Below are 18,650 nucleotides of genomic sequence, written 5' to 3'. Positions count from 1 at the left end.
TCATAGGCCGCTCTGGAAAAAATGCACAGTCTGACACAGAATCAGCACTTACCTCCAGGAAGACACGCAGGTCAAAGGCCCTGAGTCCGAAGGTTGAACATGACATGCCCCTACAACCACATCAGAACCCTAGCCTAGGTATTCCTGCCTCTGTGCCCAGAGGCTGGTTCTAGAAATTCAGCATATGAGCCGACATGTGGTCCCTGAGCCATACACGAGACCCCCTCCTGTCCTGAGAAGGAAACCTGGCTCCCGGGAACTGGGTCTAACCCTCAGGTAGGAGAATCCTGCATGGCCGCAGACCCACCACCACATTCTAAGGTCTCCCTGGACACTAAGCAGCATTGTGACTCGTTAGACTAAGAACATCCGTCAACTTAGATCACTTGGAAATTGGAACCAGAACCAGCAAATCAAGCCTGCCATGTTCCTCGACTGCAATGGTAATGCAACGAAGGCTTCCCAGGCCTCCATTCAGAGAGCTCTGCTATCAAATCTTTCCATATGAGGATCCTGGAGCCCTCTAAGCGGACTTCACCTGTCCCGCAGTAGGACACCTTACTGTTTGGAGCAGCTCACAAGGTCCTGCTTGGGAAAACCTCCAAGAATTTTTTAGGCCACCCCACAATTAGTTGACCATCATGGATACAAACTCCAGCATGAGCAGACATCTGACCCTCGCCCATACTCAGGTGCTGGGGATCTCGACACAACCACTGCACATTGTAATGGCCATGTGCTCGGCAATGAGCTTATCTGTGGCTTGTGTTTTCAGACTTCTGTCCTCACACTCCTCGCCTGCAAGCCCTCCATATTGGGAATTCTGGAGCCCCAAGGCAGTCTTCTGCCTGCTCACCAGAAAGAAGAAGTGCCCTATGGGTCTTCACAGAAACCCACATGAGGATCCTCCTGCATGGCCCTCAAAAACACCCCAAAATAATAGGCCAACCTCTGCACAAATGCTCTGTCTGACACAGCCTGATCCCCGACCTCCTGTCAGCCACCCAGATAGTGGGCCCCATATCCTGCAGGTGGGTCCAGCCTTGGCCTGAGGCCATCATATCGAACCAACGTGGGTATTTAGGTACATGTCCCAGACTTAGCTCAAATTCCTGCCCATAGGGGAACCTGAAGCACAAAAGAGTAATCCTCCTTCCCCATGGCCAGATAACTGAATGTTGAGATGAATGTCCAACCCTCAGAGTGGGAGCCAAGTGCATGGCCCATGAGAACACGCCCACACAGGATGGGCAGCTAGGCACAAACAGGCATTGTGACCCTCAGAATGAGACCTCTTTCCAAAGAGCCCCCTTGGGAGCTGGACCAGGATCCCACAGAGAGGGCCTGTCATGCCCCTAGGCCCAAAACCGAAGCCTTGTTTGCGTTGTCCAGGTGCCTGGACCCAGAAACCATCTCCGGAATCCCTGTTTGGACCCCTGAGATGGAAAACAACGTTTTCCTCTTCCCCAGAAAGACATCAAACGCTTGGGTGCCATGAAGAATTCCCAGAGTGGAAGAATATCCTATGGGACCATGAGGTCACCCCTCCATTTGTGGCTTTCATAGACAAATAATGCAGACAGAAAAGCCTGTGCTCCTCTCTCCCTGCCACCTGAATTTCAAATCCCAAGGAGTTTCCCTCAGGGTCTACAGATTGAGACTGCCATCACCTCGCTCCTAACTCTTACCCGAACTTGTGTCTGAAGTCTTTGGTCCCAAAGTCCTGACCTACATGCACACCAGGATAGAGCCTCAAGAACCACACGACATCATTGGGCCTGCTTTCCCGAGGAGAATCTGCCAATCCCCATTTCCCAAAACATCCAGATTAGGAGAAAACTGCAATATCCCTGAGTCCACCCCAATTTAATAGGCCACTCTGAAAAAAATGCACAGCCTGACACGGCCTCATCACCTACCTCCAGGATGACACACAGGTCAATGGCATGGAGTCCGAAGATTTAACCTCCCATGCACCTACAACCTTATCATAACCCTAGCTTAGGTTTTGAGGCCTCTCTCACCAGAGGCCTGTTCTGGAAATTCAACATATGGTCCAACCTGTGGTACGTGAACCTTACAAGAGAACACCTCCTGTCCTGAGAAGGAAACCTGGCTCCTGGGTACTGGGTCTAATCCTCAGGATAGAGAAACCTACATGGCATGAGTGCCACCACTACATTCTAAGGTCTCCCTGGACACGAAGCAGCACTCGGACCCGTTAGACTGAGAACTTCTCTCAACACAGATCACTTGGAACTTGGAATCTGTGTCATTGGATCAAGCCTGCCCTGTTCCTCAGTTGCAATAGTAACACGAGATGGGTTTCCCAGGCCTCCATTCAGAGAGCTCTGCTATCGAATCTTCCAATGGGGGACCCTGGAGCCCTGTAAGGGGACTTCTCCTGTCCCGCAGTAGGACACCTTGATGTTTAGAGCAGGTCACAAGCTCCAGCTGGGAAAAACCTCCAAGAATTCTTGATGCCACCCCACCATTCGTTGGCCATCATGGATACAAACTCCAGCGTGAGCAGACATCTAACCCTAGCCCATGTGCTGGAGATCTCGAAACAACTGCTGTACATTGGAAAGGACATGTGCTCGGCACTGAGCTTAATCGTAGCTTGTGTTTTCAGAGTTCTGTCCTCACACTCCTCGCCTGCAAGCCCTCCATCTTGGGAATTCTGGAGCCATGATGCAGCCATCAGCCTGCTCACCAGAAAGAAGTGCCCTAAGGGTCTGTGCAGAAACCCCACATGAGGATCCAGTTGCACACCTCTCAATGGCACCCCAATATCATAGGCCGCCCTCTGCATGGATTCTCTGTCTGACACAGCTCGAGCCCGACCTCCTGCCAGCCACCAAGACAGCGGATCCCATTTCCTGCAGGTGGGTCCTGCCTTGGTCTGAGAACCTCATCTTGAAGCAACCTGGGTATTGAGGTACCTGTCCCAGAACTTAGCTCAAATTCCTGCCCATGGGGTACCCTGAAACACTAAAAAGTACACCTCCTTCCCCATGGCAGAAAATCTGAATGTTGAGATGGCTGTCCCACCGTCAGAGTGGGAGCCAAGTGCATGATCCTTGAGACCACGCCCACTCACCATGGACATCTGGGCACAAAAAGGCATTGTGACCCTCATCCTGAGAGCCATTTCCAACAAGCCCTTTAGGAAGCTGTACAAAGTGAACATAGAGCGGGCCTGTCATGCCCCTAGACCAAAATCCTAAGCCTTGTTGGCATGATCCAGGCTCCCAGACCCAGAATCCAACTCTGGAATGCCTGTTTGGACGGGACCCCTGACACGGAAAACTGCGCTCCCCCAATTGCACAGAAAAACACCAAACTCTTGGGTGCTGGGCAGAATTTCTAGATAGAATCTCACATGGACCCATGAGGCCACCCCTCCATTTCGCGGCCCTCTTTGACAAACAAATCAGACAGAAAGACCTGTGCTCCTGCCTCCCAGCCATCTGAATTGAAATCCCAAGGAGCTTCCCTAAGGGTCTGCAGATCTGGCCTGTCATTACCTTGCTCTTAACTCTTACCCGAGTTTGTGTCTGAAGACTTTGGACAAAAGTCCTGACCCATATTCCCTCCAGGATGGGGCCTCCAGGACCACACCACATCACTGGGCTTGCTCTTCTGAGGAATCTCAGCCCATCTCAATTTCCCAAACACACCAGATTAGGAGAAACCTGCAAGTCCCCTAAGCCCACCACAATTTCATAGGACGCTCTTGAAAAAATGCACAGTCTGACACAGCCTCAGAACATACCTCCAGGAAGACACACAGGTCAATGGGAAAGGATGAATGGCCTAAGACCATGGCAGGTCCAATGTCCTGGGTGTGCGGCCAGCTGTCTCGGTGTCTGTCGGAAGGTCTGGGCTCAGGCTATGTAAGACAGAGCATTAGTGCTTAGGGTAGCCTATGCAATTGGGGTGTTGCCAAGGGCCGAGCAGGTTGATTTTCATTTGGAGTTTCTGGGCAATGCCATAGACAATATTTTTTCTTCTGGTGGGCAGGCAGGGTGTTTCGTTGTGGCCCCAGAATTCCCAATCGGGAGGGCTTGTGTGCCAAGAGTGTGAGGACGGAAGTCTGAAAACACAAGCTAGGGTGAGGTTTGGAGCCAAGGGCTTGGCAGGCCCACTCTACAGTGGCTGAATCGAAATCTCCTGCATCTGAAGTCAGGGTGAGGATCAGACGTTGGCTGAGGCTGGAGTTTGTGTCCATGATGGCACCTTCATGAAGCTGGGGCCTCATGAGGCCAAGGAAGTTATCCCATGCTGATTTTGGAGTTGCTCCAAACCACAAAGTTTCCTTCTACGAGACAGTCGAGTCCTGTTGGATGGCTCCAGGACATCCCATACGGAAGGACTAGAGAGCAGTTTTCGAAGGATGGATGCCTGTACAGCATGCCTCACATTCCCATTGGCCATTAGCGACAAGACATGTTAGATCTGCTGGCTCTGGGACAAGCTGCCCAGGGGGCTGTGTTGAAATGGACTCTCCTGAGGATGCCTCATAATTTGGGCTTCTGTCCATGAAGACCTTGGAATGTGCTGGTGGTTCAGGGGCCCTGTGGAATTCTCCTACCTGAAGGGTTTGATACAGCTCCAATAAGAAAGCTCCCCATGTGGAGTCGAGAGAGGTTCGGTTTGTTGCCTCAGAAAAGCCCCATATGCTGGTCTTCGAAACCTGTCCTCTGAGGAGGGACACCTGGAAACCAAAGCTAGTGTTCAGATTAGGGCCTAGGGGCCTGTCTGTTTAAATCTTCTGTCTCTGGGGACACTGTCTGATTTTCTAAGTGGAGATAGTTGCACAGCTGTTGTCAGAGTGCCCCTCTTAGTCCAGGGCATCCTACACTATCGGGATGGCCTCAGGGTCTTTGGAGGTTTTTCCTAACCTGTAGGGTTGTGGTCAATGGTTTGGACACATTTTCCTTGGAGAGGACAGGCACAGTCTTTTGTTGTGGCTCCAGAGGCCCTAGCCTGGAGGTTGTGTTGGTCGAGGCTGTGGGGACAGAAGTGTGAAAACACAAACTTGGCTTAGGTGTGGCACCGAGGGTATAGCAGGCCGGATCTACAGTCCAAGAGGGGAGCTCCTCGGTTTATGAAAGAAGGGCGAGTGGGAGGTGTTCCCTCAGGCTTTTTTCTCTGCATGTTCTCTCCAGGATAGCCGTGGATTGTAGGGTTGGCCTCAGGGACTATGGATGAGTATCCCTTTCTGGGGATTTGGCCCAGCTCCCAAGAGTTTGGGGTCATTTTGTGGGAAAGCTGGAGTCCTGTTGTCTGGCTAGGGTGTCTCTCCAAGAGAGGGATTCCAGAGCAGAGCCCCAGGTACGAGCGACTGGAAAACTCAAACTGGTGAGGATTGGGATCATAGGGGTTTGGCAAGCCCCATATGTGGGCTCTTGGTCCAGGCACTGAGATGCCTTACTTCGACATAGGGCTCACACTGAGGGTCACAATGCGAGTTTGTGCCAAAGGTGGAACTCAAGAATGGGCGTGGCCTCAGGGGCCATGAAGGTTTCTCCTACCTTGAAGGTGTGACTCCATGCCAACAGCAAGATTTACAGCCATGGGGAAGGGGGGGTTCTGATTTGTGCTTCAGGTACCCAACTGTGTGGGGATTTGATATAATGTCTAGGTTCAGATGTCTGAAAATCCAGGTTGGGAATAGGTGACGGCCTAAGGCTATGGCGTGTCCTATGTGCTGGGTGTGTGGCCAGCTCTCTCCTAGTCTATCGGGACGACTGGTCTCAGGTTGTGTCAGACAGAGCATTAGTGCTCAGGGCAGCTTATCCAACTGGGGTGCAGTCAAGGCCCGAGCAGGTTGATCCTCATTTGGGGTTTCTGGTGAGCCCCATAGGGCAAAGTTTTTCTTTGGGCAGGCAGAGGGCTGTGTTGTGGATCCAGAATTCCCAGTCTGGAGGGCTTTTTTGCCAGGAGTGTTTGGAAGGAAGTCTGAAAACACAAGCTAGCATTAGGTTTGAGGCCGAGGGCATGGCAGGCCCTCTCTGCAGAGGCTGAATCGAGATCTCCTGCATCTGCGGTCAGGGTGAGTATCAGACGTTGCCTCAGGATAGAGTTTGTATCCATGATGGCCCCTTCCTAAAGGAGGTGGGTGATTCATGAGGTCAGGAATGTTTCCCTATGATGGGATTTGTGAGCTACTCCAAACCTCAACGTTTCCTTCTGCAGGACAGTTGAGTCCTATTGGATGGTTCCAGCATGCCGCATACGGAAAGACTCGAGAGCAGGGATCTAAGCATGGGGCCTGGAAACACCACCTCACATTCCCACTGTTTGGTCGGGACAAGGCAGGCTCAATCTGCGGGCTCTGAGGCGAGATCCCAAAGGGTTGAGTTGAAATGGACTTTCCTGAGGATGGGTCTTAATGTGTGTTGATAGCCATGGGGCCCTTGGAATGTGGCGGTGGCTCAGGGACTCTGCAGGATTCTCCAACCCGAAGGGTTTGACATAGCTCCAACAACAAAGCTTCCCATGTGGAGACAAGAGGTGTTCTGTTTGGTGCCTTAGGAAAGCCCCATATGCTGTTATTCCAACCCAGGCCTCTGAGGAGTGACACCTGAAAACCAAAGCAAGAGTTCAGATTAGGCCTAGGGGCTTGTCCAGTTCAATTTTCTGTCTCTGTGAACATCTGTCTGCATGCCTCATGGAGGTTGTTGCTCAGCTTGTGTCAGAATGCCCCTGTTTGTCCAGGGTGGCTTACAGTAGTGGGATGTCCTTGGGGGCCTTGAGGTTTCTCCTATTCTGTAGATTTGTGGACAATGGAATGGGCACAGTTTCCTATGAAAGAGCAGGCACAGTCCTGTGCTATGGCTCCAGTGGACCCAGCCTGGAGGCTGAGTGTGACAGGGCTGTGGGGACAGACGTCCAAAAACACAAACTCGGCTCAGGTTTGGGACCGAGGTTATGGCAGTCCTGATCTCCAGTCCTTGAGAGGAGCTCCTCTGGATTTGAAAGGAGGGCAAGTGGGAGGCAGTAGCTCAGGTTTTTGTCTCTGGGTGTTGTGTCCACAATGGCCATTTAATGTAGAAGTTTCCTCATGGGCCGAGGAAGAATCTCCCTCTCTGGGGATTGGCCAAGCTCCCAAGTTTTGGGGGTCATTCTGTGGGAAGTAAGAGTACTGTTTTCTGCCACAGGTGTCCCCCCAGTAGACGGATTCTAGAGCAGAGAAGTGGGTACTGACAACTGGAATACCTGCCGTCTGGTTAGGCCTGGGTGCCTATGGGCATGGCAAGCCCCATATGCAGGCTCTTGACCCAGCCACTGAGAGGCATTACTTGAATAAGGGACTCACGCTGAGGGTCACAATGCTGTTTGTGCCCAAGGCGGCCCTCAAGCATGGGCGTGGCCTCATGGGCCATGCAGGTTTCTCCTACAATGAAGGTTTGACTCACTGCCAACAGCAAGTTTTCTTGCCATGGGGAAGGAGGAGTTCTAACTTGTGCATCAGGTTCCCCCCTGTGCAGGGATTGAAGTTCTAGGTTCTGATGCCTGAAAACCCAGGTTGGGAATGGATGATGACCTAATGCTGTGGCGGGTCAAATGTGCTGGGTGTGCACCCATCTGTCTCAGTATCTGTTGGAAGGTCTGGGCTCAGGCTATGTAAGACAGAGCATTAGTTCTTAGGGTAGCCTATGAAATTGGGGTGTTTCTGAGGGCCAAGCAGGTTGATCCTCATTTGGGGTTTCTGGGCAATGGTATAGACAATTTTTTCTTCTGGGGGGCAGGTAGAGTGCTTCGTTGTGGTCCCAGAATTCCCAATCGGGAGGGCTTGTGGGCCACGAGTGTGAGGACGGAAGTCTGAAAACACAAGCTAGAGTGAAGTTTGGGGCCAAGGGCACGGCAGGTCCGCTCTGCAGAGACTGAATCGTTATCTCCTGCATCTGGATTCAGGGTGATGATCAGAGGTTGGATGATGCTGGAGTTTGTGTCTGTGATGGCACCTTCATGAAGTGGGGGATTCATGAGGCCAAGGTGGTTTTCCCACACTGAGTTTGTGAGTTGCTCCAAACCACAAGGTTTCCTTATGCAAGACACTCGAGTCCTTTTGGATGGCTAAAAGGATGTCCCATACGGAAGGACTAGAGAGCAGTGTTTAAAGGATGGATGACTGTACAGCATACCTTGCATTCACATTGACTATTTGCAATAAGACATGTTTGATCTGCTGGCTTTAGGGCAAGCTACCCAGAAGGATGAGTTGAAATGGACTCTCCTGAGGATGGGTAATAATGTGGGTTTGTTTCCATGGAGACCTTAGAATGTGCTGGTGTGTCAGGGGCCCTACAGTATTCGCCTACCTGAAGGGTTTGATACAGCTCCAATAAGAAAGCTCCCCATGTGGAGATGAGAGAGGTTCTGTTTGGTGCCTCAGGAAAGCCCAATATGCTGTTCTTTAAATACGGGCCTCTGAGGAGTGACACTTGGAAACCAAAAAAGAGTTCAGATTAAGCCTAGGGGCCTGTCCAGTTCAATCTTCTGTTTCTGCGGACATCTGTCTGCATGTCTGCATGGATGTAGTTGCTCAGCTTGTATCAGAATGTCCCTGTTTGTCCAGAGAGGCTTACAGTAGTGGGATGTCCCTAGGGGCCTATCCAGTTCAATTGTTTTCTATGTGGATATTTCTCTACGGGTATGAATGGAGGTTGTTGCTCAGCTGTTGTCAGATTGCCCCTGTTTGTCCTGGGCGGCCTACACTATTGGGATCACCTTGGTAACTTTGGAGGTTTCTCATAATTTGCAAGGTTGTGGCCAATGGAATGTGCAGAATTCCTTTGGAAAGGGAAGGCAGAGTTTTGAGGTGTGGCTCCAAGGACCCAAGCATGGAGGGTGTGCTGGTAAGGGCTTTGGGACAGAAGTCTATAAACACAAACTTGGCTTAGGTTTGGGGACATAGGTAAGGCCCATTTTACAGACCATGAAGAGAACTCTTTGGGATATGAACAAATGGCGAGTGTGAGACGATTGCTCAGGCTTTTATCTCTGGATTTCATGTCAGCGATAGCCGTGGAATGTCGGGGAGGCCTCATGGTGCATGGACCAGTCCATCTCTGTGTATTTGGTCCATTCCCAAGAGTTTTGGGTAAATCTATGGGATGGGATGAGTCATTTCTGTTTGGCTATCTCAGGTGTCCCACCAAAAGAGGGAATCAAGAGCAGAACCCTGGTGAGGGGTGAGTGGACAAACCTACCTCTAGTTAAAGATTGGGGCCTAGGGGTATGGCAAGTCCAATATGCCATCTCTTGGTCCAGCCTCTGAAAGGCCTTACACTAGGACAGGCCTCATGCTGAGAGTCTCAATGTGTGTTCGTGCCCTCGAAGCACTCAAGCAACCAAGCCCCAGGAAACCCCAATATGCTGATATTGGAAACCAGGCCTCTGAGGAGAGATACCTGAAAACCAAAGCAATGGATCTGATTAGGGCCTAGGGGTCTGTCCAGTTTAGTCTTCTTCTCTGGGGACATCAGTCTATGGTATGAGTGGAGGTAGATGATCAGCTGTTGTCAGACCACCCTTGTTTGTCCCAAGCGGCCTACACTAATGGGATGGCCTCAGGGACTTTGGAGGTTTCTCCTAATTTGTACAATTGTGGACAATGGAATGGACAGAATTCCCGTGGAGTGGGCAGTTGCAGTCCTTATGTGTGGCTCCAGCGGCCCCAGCCTGGAGGGTGTATGGGCCAGTACTGTGGGGACAGAAGTCTGAAAACACAAACTCAGCTTAGGTTTGGGGACATAGGTATGGCAGGCCCGATCTACAGACTGTGAGATGAACTCTTCGGGATATGAATAAAGAGTGAGTGTGAGGCACTTGCTCAGGCTTTTGCCTCTGGATTTTGTATCATCGATGGCCGCGGAATGTTGGGGAGACCTCATGGGCCATGGACGAGTCTTCCTCTCTGTGGACTTGGTACGATCCCAATTGTTTTGGGTCAATCTGTGGGATGGGAAGAGTCCTTTCAGTTTTGTTATCTCAGGTGTACCACCAAAATAGGGATTCCAAAGCAGACCCCTGGGGAGGGCGAATGGACAACCCGAAATATGGTTAAAAATTGGGGCCTAGTGGCATGGCAAGCCCAATAGGCTGTCTCTTTGTCCAACCACTGAGAGGCCTTACTTGAGGACTGGGCTCATGCTGAGGGTCACAATGCGTGTTTGTGACCAACGAGGCCCTCAAGCATGGGCAGGGCTTAATGGGCCATACTGGTATCAACTACACTGAAAGTTGGACAACATACCAAACACAAGGTTTCTTGCCATGGGGAAGGAGTTCTGATTATGCATCATGTTCAACCCTTGGCAGTGACTGGTGATAAGGTCTAGGTTCTGAAGTCTGAAAACCGAGGTTGGGAAGAGATGACAACCTAAGGCCATGGTGGGGACATTATGCTCAGTGTGGGGCCAGCTGGCTGGCCGTGGGTTGGGAGGTCCAGGCTTAGGATGTGTCAGAAAGGGCATTAGTGCTCATGGCACCCTGTATAATTGGGATACAGTCAAGTGGCATGGAGGTTGATCCTATTTGGGGTTTCTGGATAGACCCAGAGGGCAATGTTTTTCTCCTGGAGGGCAGGCAGAGTTCTGCATTGTAGTTCCGGAATTGCCAAACTGGAGGGCTTGTGGGCCAGGAGTGTGAGGACAGAAGTCTGAGAACACAAGCTAGGCTTAGGTTTCTGGGCGAGGGCACGGCTGGTACACTCTGCAGAGCTTATTCGAGATCTCGTGCATCTGAAGTTAGGGGCGAGGATTAGATGATCGCTCAGGTTGGAGTTTCTGTCCCTGATGGCCCCTTCATGAAGGGGGGCAGGATTAAGAGGTCATGGAGGTTTTCCCACGATGTGATTTGTAAGATGCTCCAAACCACAAAGATTCTTCTGTGGGACCATTGAGACCTGTTCTTTGGCTCTTAGACTTTCCATATGAAAGATTCTGAGCTGGGTTCTAAGTATGAATGGCTGGGCAGTCGGCCTCTCATTCCAATTGTCTCCTAGCGACAAGACAGATTAGATCTGCTGGGTCTGGGGGAGCAACCGAGGGGGCTGAGTTGAAATGGACTCTCCTGTGGATGGGTCCTAATATGGGTTTGTGTCCATGGAGACATGGAATGAGGCGGTGACACCGGGGCCCTGAAGGGTTCTCCTAACCAGAGGCTTTGACACATCTCCAACACGGAAGTTTCCCATGTGGAGACGAGATTTGCTCTGATGGGTGCCTCAAGAAACAACATTATGCTCGTATTGGAATCCAGGCCGCTGAGGAGATATGCCTAGAAACAAAGCAATGGATCCGATTAGGGCCTAGGCACTTGTCCGTTCCAATTACCTCTGGGGACATCTATCTACGGGTCTGAGTGCAAGTAGGTGCTCAGATGGGCTGAGATTGCCCCTGTTTGTCCTGGGCAGCCAACACTATTGGGATTGCCTCAGGGACTTTGGAGGTTTATCCTATTTTTAGGGTTGTGGCCAATGGAATGGGCAGAATTTTCTTGAGGAAGACAGGTACAGTTCTCAGATTTAGCTTTATGGGCCTGAGCCTGTAGGGTGCATGGGCCAGGGATGTGGGGACATTTGTCTGAAAACCAAACTTGGCTTAGGTTTCAGGTCATAGGTATGGCAGGACTGAACTACAGACCGTGAGGAGAACTCTTCAGGATATGAACAAAGGGAGAGTTTGAGGCGCTTGCTCAGACTTTTTTTCTCTGGATATTGTGTCACCGATGGCCGTGGTATGTCCAGGTGACCTCATGGGCAATAGACGAGTCTTCCTCTCTGGGGATTTGGCCCTATCCCAAGAGTTTGGGGTCATTCCGTGTGATGGGAGGAGTCTTTTTTTTTTTACTTTTGGTGTCCCACCAAAAGAGGGATTCCAGAGCAGAGCCCTGGGGTGGGGCGACTGTACCAACAGAAATCTGGTTAAAAATTGGGGCCTAGGGGCCTGGCAAGCCCATTATGACATCTAATGTTCCAGCCACTGAGAGGACTTACTAGAGGACTGGACTCACGCTGAGCGTCACAATGCGTGTTTATGTCCTTGCAGCACTCAAGCGTGGGCGGGGCTTCATGATGAATGCTGGTTTCTCCTACTCTGAACATTGGACAACATGCCAACCACAAGGATTCTTGCTCTGGTTAAGGAGGAGTTCTGATTTCTGCATCACGTTCACCCCTTGGCAGGGTTTGGAGTTAAGGTCTAAGTTCTGAAGCCTGAAAAGCTTGGTAGGGAAGAGATGGCGAGCTAAGGCCATGGAGCTTCCAATGTGCTCAGTGTGCGGTCAGCTGTCTGGGTTTTGGTCAGGAGGTCCGGGCTCAGGCTGTGTCAGACAGTGTATTAGTGCCTAGGTTAGATGATATAATTTGGGTATAGTAGGGTGCCTTGTTGGTCTATCTTCATTTGGGATATCTGGGAAGCTCCATAGGCCAATATTTTTCTTCAGGAGGGCAGGCAGATTGTTGCATTTTGGGTCCGGAATTGCCAAACTTGAGGGCTTGGGGGCCAGGAGTGTGAGGACGGAAGTGTGAGAACACAAGCTAGACATAGGTTTCAGGGCGAGGGCAAGTCAGGCACATTCTGCAGAGCTGAATTGAGATCTCGTGCATCAGAAGTCAGGGTGAGAATCAGAAGTTGTCTCAGGTTGGAGTTCCTGTCCATGATTTCCCCTTCAAAAAGTGTGGGGGGCATCACAAAGTCATTGAAGTTTTCCCACGGTGGGAGCTGTGAGAAGATCCAAAATGCAAGGGTTTCTTCTGCAGGAAATTTGAGACTTGATGGATGGCTCCAGGACGTCCCATACGGAATGACACCAGATGTGTCTAAGGATGGCTGCCTGGGCAGTCCACCTCGTATTCCAATTGTCTCCTAGCAACAAAGCAATGGATCTGATTATGGCCTAGGGCCTGTTCAGTTCAATCTTCTCAGGGAACATCTGTCTACCGGTCTGAGTGAAGGTAGTTGCGCAGCATGTGTCAGATCGCCCCTGTTTGTCCTGGGCGACCTACACTATTGGGATGGCCTTGGGTACTTTGGAGGTCTCTCCTAATTTTTATACTTGTGTCCAATGGGATGGGCAGAATTCCATTTGAGAGGGTACACACAGTCATGAGGTGTGGCTCCAGGGACCCCAGTTTGTAGGGTGTTTGGTCACAGCTGTGGGGACAGAAGTCTGAAAACATAAACTCGGCTTAGGTTGGGGACGTAGGTATGGCAGGCACAATCTACAGACCGTAAAAATCTCTTAGGGGTAAACTCTTTGGGATATGAACAAAGGGCGTGTGAGGCACATGCTCAGGCTTTTGTCTCTGGATTTTGTGTCACCAATGGCCGTCGAATGTCGGGGTGGCCTCAAGGGCCATGGACGTGTCTCCCGCTCTGGCGTTTTAGCACAATCCCAAGTGTTTGGGGTCATTCTGTAGGATGGGAGGAAACCTTTCTGTTTTTATACCTCTGGTGTTCCACAAAATGAGGGATTCCAGAGCAGAGCCCTGGGGAGGGGCAACTGGACAACCCCAATTCTGGTTAAGATTGGAGGCCTAGGGGCATCACAAGCCCCATATGCCAGCCCTTGGTCAAGCCACTGAGAGCCCTTAATTGAGGAAAGGACTCACACTGCAGGTCACAATGCCTGTTTGTGCCCAGCGCAGCCCTCAAGCCTGTGCGGGACCTCATGGGCCACACTGGTTTCTTCTATACTGAACATTGGACAAAATGCCAACCACAATGTGTCTTGCCATGGGGAAGGAGAAGTTCTGATTTCTGCATCACGTTCACCCCTGGGCAGGGATTGGAGATAAGGTCTAGGTTCTGAAGCCAGAAAACCAAGATTGGGAAGAGATGAGGACCTAGGGCATGGTGGGTTCGTATGTGCTCAGTGTGCGGCCAGCTGTCTGGGTTTAGATCGGGAGGTACAGGCTCAGGCTGTGTCAGACAGGGCATGAGTTCCCAGGGTAGACTGTATAATTGGGGTACAGTCGAGTGGCGTGCAGGTTGATCGTCATTTGGGGTTTCTGGATAGCCACAGACGGCAAATTTTATTCTTCTTGAGGGCAGGCAGAGTGCTGCATTGTGGCTCAGGAATTCCCAAACTGGAAAGCCTGTGGCCAAGAGTGTGAGGACAATAATCTGAGAACACAGCTAGGCATAGGTTTTGGAGCGACAACATGGCAGGCACAATCTGCAGAGCTGAATCGAGATTTTGTGCATCTGAAGTCAGGGCGAGGATCAGACTTTGGCTCAGGTTGGAGTTTCTGGCCATGATGGCCCCTTCATGGGGGTGCAGTCATCACGAGGCCATGGAGGTATTTCCACGATGGGAGTTGTGAGATGCTCCAACCCACAAGGATTCTTTCTGCAGAAATATTGAGACCTGTTGGAATGCTCCAGGACGTCTGATACGGAATGACTCTAGAGCAGGGTTCTGAGGATGGATGCATGGGCAGCCCGACTCGCATTCCAATTGTCTCCTAATGACAAGACAAGTTCTATCTGCTGGCTCAGGGGTAGCAGCAGAGGGGGCTGCGTTGAAATGGACTCTCCTGTGGATGGCTCCCGATGTGGGTTTGGGTCCATGGAGACATTGGAATGGGGAGAATTTCCTTCTAGGGAAAGGAGATGTTCTGTTGAGTGACTCAGGGAACAGATGTTGTATCATTAAGTTGGTTTTAGAGAACAGCCATCTGAGGGCAGATGCCTGGAAACCTTTTCTTCGGATCCAGTGATGTCCCAGGGGCATGTCGGGTTCAATTTTCTGACTCAGGATCATTGACTTGGGTGTCTGCCTGGATGTAGGTGATCAGGGTGTTTCAGAATGTGCATTTGCATTCAGAACCGCTTCCAATATTGTGGTGGGATCAGGGGTCTTGGAGGCTTCTCCTAATCTGGAGGGTTTGGACAAATGTGATGGGCAAAGTTCCCTTCGGGATGGCAGGCACAGCTCTGTGTTGTGGCTCCAGAGACCCCATCCTGGAGGACATGTGAGGCATGGTTTTGGGAGAGAAGTCTGCAAAGGAAAACTAGGTTTAGGCTTAGTGATGCGGTGATCACAGCCCAGTGCTTCGACCTGGATGGCAGCTCGTCGGGAACTGTAATTAGGGTGACTTGATGACGGTAGCACAGCCTTTTCTATCAGCATTGTGTGTACAGGATGACCTCGGAATGGAGGTGTGGCCTCATGGGTCCATGGGAAATTTTTCCTCTCTAAGGATCCTGGCGGATCCCCATAGTTTGGTGGCTTTTTTGGCGAAGGGAAGAGTGCTGTTTTCCGTCTTAGGGGTGCCCCAAAACAGGAATTGGAGAGATGGGCTCTGGGTCTGGGCGCCAAGAAATTCCCATCAACAGTTAGGATTTGGGCCTAGGGGTGTACCAGGCTTGCAAGGCGGGATCCTGGTGGTGCAACTGAGAGGGCTTATTTGAAAGCATGCTCAGGAAGAGGGTCACAATGCCTGTTTGTTCCAAAGACACCCTTCAGGAGTGGGAATGATCACATTGCCCATGCAGCTGGCTCCCTCTCTGAGGGTTGGACACACTTCCCCACAGCTAGGTTTCCTGCCATGGGGAAGGGGAAATTCTCTCTTGGGCTTCAGGTTCCCCCATTGGCAGGAATTCCAGCAAAGGTCTGGAGAGAGATGCCCGAATACCAAGGATAGGTAGTGAGGACGGACTGGGCCATGGCCAGTCTCACATTCTGGATATGGGCCGTGCTCTCTGGCTGGTTGACAAGAGGTCGACTTCAGGCTCTGTCAGACACAGAACAAGTGGCCAGGGCAGCCTAGAAATCGGGGAAGCAGGAGGACTGGGAAGATGATACTCATGTGGGTTTTTTGGGTAGTCTTACCAGGCACCACTTCTTTCTATGGGAAGGGCAGAATGCTGTGTTGTGGCTCAAGAATTTGCTATCCAGTGGGCTTTGGGACCAGTAGGGTGAGGGTGGAATTGTACACACAAGCTAGTGTTAAATTCAGTTCAAAGAAGAAGGCAGTTTATGTGCAGCAACTCATTTAAGACGTCCAGCACCTGAGTACAGGTGGATGAAAGATGTTTGCTCACACTGGAATTTGTGTCTATGATGACCAACAAAAGGAGAGGTGGTGTCAAGAGGCCATGGAGGATTTCCCTTGGTGAGGCTTGTGAGATGGTCCAAATAGCAAGGTTTCCTTCTACTGGACAGGTGGAGTCTGGTTTGTTTGCTCCATGGTCCCCCATGTGGTAATTTTTGGTAGCAGAGACCTTCCACATGGATGCCTGGAAAGCACAAGTGCAATGACCATTGCAGCTGACGAACATGACAGGTTTGTAATGGTGAGTCTGGGGCCAAGTACCAAGACCTTGAGTTGACATGGAATATCTTGCAGTTGGATCCCAATGCTGCTTTGTTACCTGGTAGGTCTTAGGATGTGCTGGGGGTTAAGGGGCCATGAAGAATTCTCCTACCCTGAGGTTTTGGCACAGGTCAAAGTGCACAGTTTACTTCTTGGGAAAGGAGATACTCTGTTGTGTGGCTCAGAGTCCCCATGTTGTATCCAAAGTTGGTATTCCAGAACAGGCCTCTAAGGACAGATGCTTGAAAACTAATCTAGGGTTCCAATGATATCCTAGGTGCATGTCAGTTTCAATTTTCTGTCTCAGGACCATTTACTTGGGTGTCTCCCTGGATGTAGGTGATGCAGGGTGTTTCGGACTGTGCATTTTTGTCCAGAGCGGCTTCCAATATTGGGGTGGGCTCAGGGGCCTTGCAGGTTTCTCCTAATCTGGAGGGTTTGGGCAAATGTGATTGGCAAAGTTTCCTTGGGGACGGCAGGCACAGTCCAGAGACCCCATCTTAGAGGGCATGTGTGTCATGGTTTTGGGAGAGAACTCTGAAAATGGAAAGTCGGGTTAGGCTTAGTGGTGCAGTGATTGCAGGCCCAATGCATCGACCTGTAAGGCCGCTGTCAGGAAATGTAATTAGGGTTACTCGATGGTGGTAGCACAGGCCTTTCTATCTGCATTGTATGTCCAGGATGGCCTCAGAATGCAGGTGTGGTCTCATGGGTCCATGGAGATTTTTCCTCTCTAAGAATCCTGGTGGCTCCCAATTGTATGGTGGCTTTTTCTGGGAAGGGAAGAGTGCTGTTTTCCATCTTGGGGTGCCCCACAACAGGGATTCCAGAGGCGGGTTCTGGGTATGGTCGCCTGGAAAATTCCACCAAGGGTTAGGATTTGGGCCTAGGCGTGTACTGGGCCTGCAATGTGGGATCCTGGTGTTGCAATGGAGAGGGCTTGTTTGAAACCATGCTCAGACTGAGGGTCACAATGCCTGTTTGTTCTTAGGGCGCCCCTCAGGAACGGGCATGGTCTCATTGCCCATGTAGCTGGCTCCTTCTATGAGTGTTGGACAACCATCCCAACAGCTAGGTTTCCTGCCTTGGGGAAGGAGCAGTTCTCTATTGGACTTCAGGTTCCGCCATTAGCAGGGATTCCAGCAAATGTCTGGAGACAGATGCCTGAATTCCAAGCATGCGGAGAGAGGACAGATTGGGTCATGACCAGTCTCACATGCTGGATATGGGCGCTTTCAGGGTGGCTGACATGAGGTTGGGAATCAGGCTCTGTCAGACACAGCACTAGTGGCCATAGCAGCCTAAAAATCGGGGATACTCAAGGGCCGAGCAGATGTTCCCCATGTGGGGATTTTGGGCGGTCTCACCAGGCACTTCTTTTTTCTATGGGGAAGGCAGAATTCTGCGCTGTGGCTCCAGAATTCCCTATCAAGAGGGCTTGGGGATGAGTAGGGTGAGGATGGAATTGTAAACACCAGCTACGGTTAAATTCAGTGCCAAGCAGTAGACAGTTCCAATGTGCAGCGTCTTATTCGAGATATCTAGCACCTGAGTAAGGGCAGATGACAGATGTTTGCTCACACTGGGTTTGTGTCTATGATGGCCGACAAATGGAGGTGTGGCTTCAAGAGGCCATGGAGGATTACCCATGCTTAGGATTGTGAGATGCTCCAAACAACAAGGTTTCCTTCTACTGGACAGGTGGAGTCTGGTTTGTGTACTCCGGTGTCCCCCATGTGGAGAGTTTGGGTAGCAGAGTTCTCCCACATGGATGCCTGTAAAGCACATGTCCAGTGAACATTGAAGATGATGAACACGACAGATTAGTTCTGGTAGCTCTGGGGACAAGAGCCAAGGCCTTGAGTTGACATGGAAACTCTTACAGATGGGTTCCAATTCTGGTTTGTTACCATGGAGATCTTAGAATGTGCTGGTGGCTAAGGTGCCATGCAGGATACTCCTACCCTGAGGGTTTGGCACAGGTCGAAGAGCACAGTTTCCTTCTTGGGGCAGGAGATGTTCTGTTGTGTGGGTCAGGGTCCACATGTTGTATCCTTACTTGGTATTCCAGAATAGGACTCTGAGGACAGATACCTGAAGCCTAATCTAGGGTTCCAAGTATGTCTTAAGGGCATGTGAGTTTCAATTTTCTCACTCAGGATCACTGACTTGGGTGTATGCCTGGATGTAGGTGATCAGGGTGTTTCAGACTTTGCGTTGGCCTCCAGAGCGGCTTCCTATATTGGGGTGGGATCAGGGGCTTTTGAGGTTTCTCCTAATCTGGATTGTTTGGGCAAATGTGATGGGAGAA

Source organism: Neovison vison, chromosome 4 (assembly GCF_020171115.1).
Source record: "Neovison vison isolate M4711 chromosome 4, ASM_NN_V1, whole genome shotgun sequence".
Taxonomy (NCBI): Eukaryota; Metazoa; Chordata; class Mammalia; order Carnivora; family Mustelidae; genus Neogale; species Neogale vison.
This window is presented reverse-complemented; position numbering follows the sequence as displayed.